This window comes from Bufo bufo, chromosome 6 (assembly GCF_905171765.1).
Source record: "Bufo bufo chromosome 6, aBufBuf1.1, whole genome shotgun sequence".
Classification (NCBI taxonomy): domain Eukaryota; kingdom Metazoa; phylum Chordata; class Amphibia; order Anura; family Bufonidae; genus Bufo; species Bufo bufo.
Genome location: NC_053394.1, coordinates 170,924,974 through 170,931,593, shown reverse-complemented (window position 1 = coordinate 170,931,593; position 6,620 = coordinate 170,924,974). Strand labels below are relative to the sequence as shown.

General features: G+C 41.6%; 1 protein-coding gene across 1 annotated transcript in view; it reads left to right on the top strand.

Moving 5' to 3' along the window:
* The first annotated feature begins 3,068 nt into the window (after positions 1-3,068).
* LOC121003058 (membrane-spanning 4-domains subfamily A member 4A-like) overlaps positions 3,069-6,620 on the top strand; it is a 210,344-nt gene continuing 206,792 nt past the window's right edge. Inside the window, exon 1 of the mRNA XM_040434612.1 lies at positions 3,069-3,204. The gene's annotated coding sequence lies outside the window, so the exon portion shown is untranslated. The remainder of the gene's footprint in view (positions 3,205-6,620) is intronic.

Sequence of the window (6,620 nt, the reverse complement as noted above, 5' to 3'; positions counted from 1 at the left end):
ACTTTACATTGAAAGTCAATGGGGGACGGATCAGTTTGCAATTGCACCATATTGTGTCAATGTCAAACGGATCCGTCCCCATTGACTTGCATTGTAATTCAGGACGGATCCGTTTGGCTCCGCACGGCCAGGCGGACACCAAAACGACTGTTTTTTCATGTCCGTGGATCCTCCAAAAATCAAGGAAGACCCACGGACGAAAAAACGGTCACAGATCACGGACTAACGGAACCCTGTTTTGCGGACCGTGAAAAAATACGGTCGTGTGCATGAGGCCTTACACTTTGTTAAGCTTAACTCTGGCCCCATCAGTACTATATTTCCACTGCACTGATCCCGAGGGAGCAACAGCCTGAGTAAGTACACTATGACACAACATTTCATCAGAGCCGCTACCACTTCTATCCTCTACACCGGCTCTGCCCTGGCCCTGACCTCCTAAAGTCACCCTCTGCACTTCAGCATGCAGCACAAGTGCAATATAGGAAAGAGGCTTGCAGTACAGAAGAGAACTGCTGGTGAGCCTCTTTCCTATACTGCACCTAGACTGAAGCTCATGGCGCAGAATGAGACTTTAGGAGAAGTCAGTTCCAGACGCGATAATGTTTTCACTGCCTGGCCCTATCAAAGTGCAGAGGGAGCAGCATTTGCAGATAGAGCAGAACCCGTAGGTGTAACGGCAGCATCCCCATTGCTCCTGGAGGCTCATTTGCATATAATAAACCTTCATTTTTCTTAGCAATGGGCACATAAGAACATGAAACTACCTTGAAGACCCCGAAGAAGTTCCTGCCCTCACCAGAGAAAGTAATTTACAGCTTACAGCACCTATTCTCGTCTGTTTTATGTAAGGACTTGCTTTATTGGTCTTGGTTATCAGCTTTTTTTTTCTTAAATCTTAATTTCCTTATTTTGGGATGATATTTTGAGGCTTTGGAACCAATTACTGTTTTCCATATACTTATGGACTCAAGTTACGATGGGTTTAACATACAATAGTCGTCCCGGAACCAATTAATATTGTAACTTGAGGGACCACTGTATTGTAATTATTTTTAATGGTATAGTACAGACAAAGATTCTTAATGATGATACAATGGCAGTTGCAGTGAATAATACTTTTACACAATGTCGCTCTGGTAGGCAGGGTAAGCGGACGTAGTACAGAGGCAAAAACAAGGATGTAAATCAAAGTTCAGTGTTTTATTCACACAATAGGAAAAACAAGAAAAAAAGTAACGGTGTTCAGTTTTGGTGCTTGTTCACACCACACAAACCTTCACCTGGTCAGTAGATTTCCACCCACAGTCCACAGCAGGCTTTAAAGGCCTGTTTCCCCCAGCACATGGCTCTCACGGCTCTCACGGCTCTCACGGCTCTCACGGCTCCACAGCTTCTCTGTCATGGAGGATAATCCACCCCAGCTGAACGTGCTGGCTGGGTTTTTATATCCCAGCCAAAACCCGGCCTGGAACTGTGGGGAACAGCCACCCACCCTGCTCTTTGGCTGCTCCCAATAAGAACCGGCCCGGATCGGCTTTACAGCCATACTAACAGCTGAAGTGTCAGACTGCACTACAGAACTGACACTTCAGGAAAAAATCTGGTTCTTACCTCACCGAGGCAAGGAACCTCGGTGACACGTATCTTCCGTCAATGATGGCTCCTTGTTTCTTCTTACAACATACAACTTGGAGTGTCAATGTATTTGTAGCTATCTGGCCATGCTCTACTTTGGAGGCTTCCTCTAGTCTGGGCAGAAGATCTGACTTAGCAGTTCTGACTATGGTGGCTGCCTTCTCCTCCATGCAGCAAACACGGTCCAAATAACTAGCAATTCAAAGGTGGGGTTCTATTTTCCAGTCAACAGAAGTTTTGAGCAAACATATACCTAAAAGTTTAGACTGCTGCAATGTCTAAACATGACATCCTGATGCCCCATACACGAGCTTATGCATGCATTGGACTTTGTACCCTATATGGCCTTCACATGCTCTAGACTTTATATACTGTAGTTTATCTCTGTCAGTTTTTGGTAACATTTGCCTGCATTGTCTCTTAAATGGTGTGTTTTGTGTTCCCCTACAACATATATTGCAAAACTGGTATACTACGTATCCTTTACCACAGATAAAGGTAGTTTGTCACCTCCAAACTTGGTTTTAAAGCAAGTACTGGCATGTAGTTGCAGTGCACTGAAACATAAACTGACTCTTCTTGTGAAAATGTGGTCCTTTAATGCAGAGAAATGTTCATGAGGTTTTAGACGCACCACATGGGCCTGCTTCAGTCAGTGCACCTTTTCTGCACCACTTTCATTACCCAGCGCATCTTATTCTGCTTTCGTTGACAGAACCAGGCTTCTCCTGCATTATTGATCTTGGCTCTGAAGGCCTCTCCCGCTTGAACATACTTCCTGGCAAGAGCAGATCAGGTTTTTTTCCTGGCCTGGCCTATATGAACTGCACAGTGCACCAACAAAATTTGAACGTCAAACCTCATTAACATAAGGATAAGGCCTCATGCACACGACCGTTGTTTTGGTCCGCATCCGAGCTGCCGTTTTGGCGGCTCGGATGCGGACCTATTCACTTCAATGGCATCTGTTGCTCCGTTCCGTGGCCCCGCTAAAAAGATATAACATGTCCTATTCTTGTCCGCGCTTTGCGGACAAGAATAGGCATTTATTTTGAAGGCTGTCTGTGCCGTTCCGCAAATTGCGGAAAGCACATGGACGCCATCCATGTTTTGCGGATCCGCGATTTGCGGATCGCAAAACACACCACGGTCGTGTGCATGAGGCCTAAAAAGAAGCATTTCTCTGGATTGGAGGATTGGATTTTTACAAGAAAGGACCGCTTCAGGGCACAAACCCTACATGCTAGTATAATTACTTTAATACTGATTTTGAAGGGGACAGACTCCCTTCATACAGTATACACATTCAGAAACCATTCACATAACTTCAAATTACTCCTAAAAAGCTGACAAGGAAGAAGGTAGTAAAAAATGATCAGCTTACTTAGCTAAATAATTTAACAGTACTTTGTTGGTGACATTATGAAAAAAACGTCATGGGTTTTCCCCCGTAAGAGAAACTGGCTAAACCAGTTAAGTAGTGACAGAATAAGGAAAAAGGTAAATGCTTACTACGGAAGCATTGAAACCAGTCAGGATTGCTGCACAGATACAGTGTGGAGACGTGTGAGTATACATGGATATTTACATTTTACTACAACTTTATAATGCACTCATGAGTAGATATCTATATGAACTATTGTTTTTTATGTTCAGCTTTCTGTCATGAATATGTGATAAGGGAAGGGTTCCAGACATTTGAAGTTTTTTTTATGTTGAAGTTAAGCTACATGTGACGCGGAGGGAACAATGTAGTCACTTGCGTTTTCTTTTTCCTAAAATGACTACATCATGAGAACCTCACTGAACAACTCTCCATATCTCAGCTTCCAGGACCCTGCGAGTGTGATACAGGAAAATGGAATATTGGGGTTTGACAAATTATCAATGAATTTATAGGTTTTGAATGGATTAAACTTTAAATGTCATGTATTTGACTGATTCTAATGCCCTTCATGGTTAGCTAACAGTAGGGGGCCCTAAGGCTGGCCATAAACAACATACAGAAGCTCCCGGCAGAATGTTTGTTCACCCAACAGTTATCACTCCTTATCTACTCATAAATATGAGTAATAAAATAAACTAAAGTGGCTCAACCAGTATGTATCCACAAATTAGGTGCACTCTCCCGTGGCAACACCCTTGCCAATTTATAATTATAAAAATCAAATAGATTTGGAGGGCACTCACTTACCTGGTTTTTACATGGAAACGTACCATATATATATATATATATATGGTTAAAGATATTTTATTCAGAAAAACATATATACACAGCACAAATTAGGGTGGGTTCACACTAGCGTTATGGAGTCCGTTATGGCTTTCCTTTATAACAGGGTTATAACGGAACATAACGGAATCCATAGGATGGAATGCAAAACGGAAGCCTTTAACCACTTAAGGACCACAGGTTTATACCCCCCTAAAGACCAGGCCCTTTTTTACAAATCGGCACTACACTACTTTCACCGTTTATTGCTCGGTCATGCAACTTACCACCCAAATGAATTTTACCTCCTTTTCTTCTCACTAATAGAGCTTTCATTTGGTGGTATTTCATTGCTGCTGACATTTTTACTTTTTTTGTTATTAATCGAAATTTAACGATTTTTTTGCAAAAAAATGACATTTTTCACTTTCAGTTGTAAAATTTTGCAAAAAAAAACGAGATCCATATAGAAATTTTGCTCTAAATTTATAGTTCTACATGTCTTTGATAAAAAAAAAATGTTTGGGTAAAAAAAAAATGGTTTGGGTAAAAGTTATAGCGTTTACAAACTATGGTACAAAAATGTGAATTTCCGCTTTTTGAAGCAGCTCTGACTTTCTGAGCACCTGTCATGTTTCCTGAGGTTCTACAATGCCCAGACAGTACAAACACCCCACAAATGACCCCATTTCGGAAAGTACACACCCTAAGGTATTCGCTGATGGGCATAGTGAGTTCATAGAACTTTTTATTTTTTGTCACAAGTTAGCGGAAAATGATGATTTTTTTTTATTTTATTTTTTTTCCTACAAAGTCTCATATTCCACTAACTTGTGACAAAAAATAAAAACTTCCATGAACTCATTATGCCCATCACGAAATACCTTGGGGTCTCTTCTTTCCAAAATGGGGTCACTTGTGGGGTAGTTATACTGCCCTGGCATTCTAGGGGCCCAAATGTGTGGTAAGGAGTTTGAAATCAAATTCTGTAAAAAATGACCAGTGAAATCCGAAAGGTGCTCTTTGGAATATGGGCCCCTTTGCCCACCTAGGCTGCAAAAAAGTGTCACACATCTGGTATCTACGTACTCAGGAGAAGTTGAGGAATGTGTTTTGGGGTGTCATTTTACATATACCCATGCTGGGTGAGATAAATATCTTGGTCAAATGCCAACTTTGTATAAAAAAATGGGAAAAGTTGTCTTTTGCCAAGATATTTCTCTCACCCAGCATGGGTATATGTAAAATGACACCCCAAAACACATTCCCCACCTTCTCCTGAGTACGGAGATACCAGATGTGTGACACTTTTTTGCAGCCTAGGTGGGCAAAGGGGCCCATATTCCAAAGAGCACCTTTCGGATTTCACTCGTCATTTTTTACAGAATTTGATTTCAAACTCCTTACCACACATTTGGGCCCCTAGAATGCCAGGGCAGTATAACTACCCCACAAGTGACCCCATTTTGGAAAGAAGACACCCCAAGGTATTCCGTGAGGGGCATGGCAAGTTCCTAGAATTTTTTATTTTTTGTCACAAGTTAGTGGAAAATGATGATTTTTTATTTTTTATTTTTTTTCATACAAAGTCTCATATTCCACTAACTTGTGACAAAAAATAAAAACTTCCATGAACTCACTATGCCCATCAGCGAATACCTTGGGGTCTCTTCTTTCCAAAATGGGGTCACTTGTGGGGTAGTTATACTGCCCTGGCATTCTAGGGGCCCGAATGTGTGGTAAGGAGTTTGAAATCAAATTCTGTAAAAAATGACCTGTGAAATCCGAAAGGTGCTCTTTGGAATATGGGCCCCTTTGCCCACCTAGGCTGCAAAAAAGTGTCACACATCTGGTATCTCTGTATTCAGGAGAAGTTGAGGAATGTGTTTTGGGGTGTCTTTTTACATATACCCATGCTGGGTGAGATAAATATCTTGGTCAAATGCCAACTTTGTATAAAAAAATGGGAAAAGTTGTCTTTTGCCAAGATATTTCTCTCACCCAGCAGGGATATATGTAAAATGACACCCCAAAACACATTCCCCACCTTCTCCTGAGTACGGGGATACCAGATGTGTGACACTTTTTTGCAGCCTAGGTGGGCAAAGGGGCCCATATTCCAAAGAGCACCTTTCGGATTTCACAGGTCATTTTTTACAGAATTTGATTTCAAACTCCTTACCACACATTTGGGCCCCTAGAATGCCAGGGCAGTATAACTACCCCACAAGTGACCCCATTTTGGAAAGAAGAGACCCCAAGGTATTCGCTGATGGGCATAGTGAGTTCATGGAAGTTTTTATTTTTTGTCACAAGTTAGTGGAATATGAGACTTTGTATGAAAAAAAAAAAAAAAAAAAAATCTGCATTTTCCACTAACTTGTGACAAAAAATAAAAAATTCTAGGAACTTGCCATGCCCCTCACGGAATACCTTGGGGTGTCTTCTTTCCAAAATGGGGTCACTTGTGGGGTAGTTATACTGCCCTGGCATTTTCCAGGGGCCCTAATGTGTGGTAAGTAGGTAAATGACCTGTGAAATCCTAAAGGTGCTCTTTGGAATATGGGCCCCTTTGCCCACCTAGGCTGCAAAAAAGTGTCACACATGTGGTATCGCCGTATTCAGGAGAAGTTGGGGAATGTGTTTTGGGGTGTCATTTTACATATACCCTTGCTGGGTGAGAGAAATATCTTGGCAAAAGACAACTTTTCCCATTTTTTTATACAAAGTTGGCATTTGACCAAGATATTTCTCTCACCCAGCATGGGTA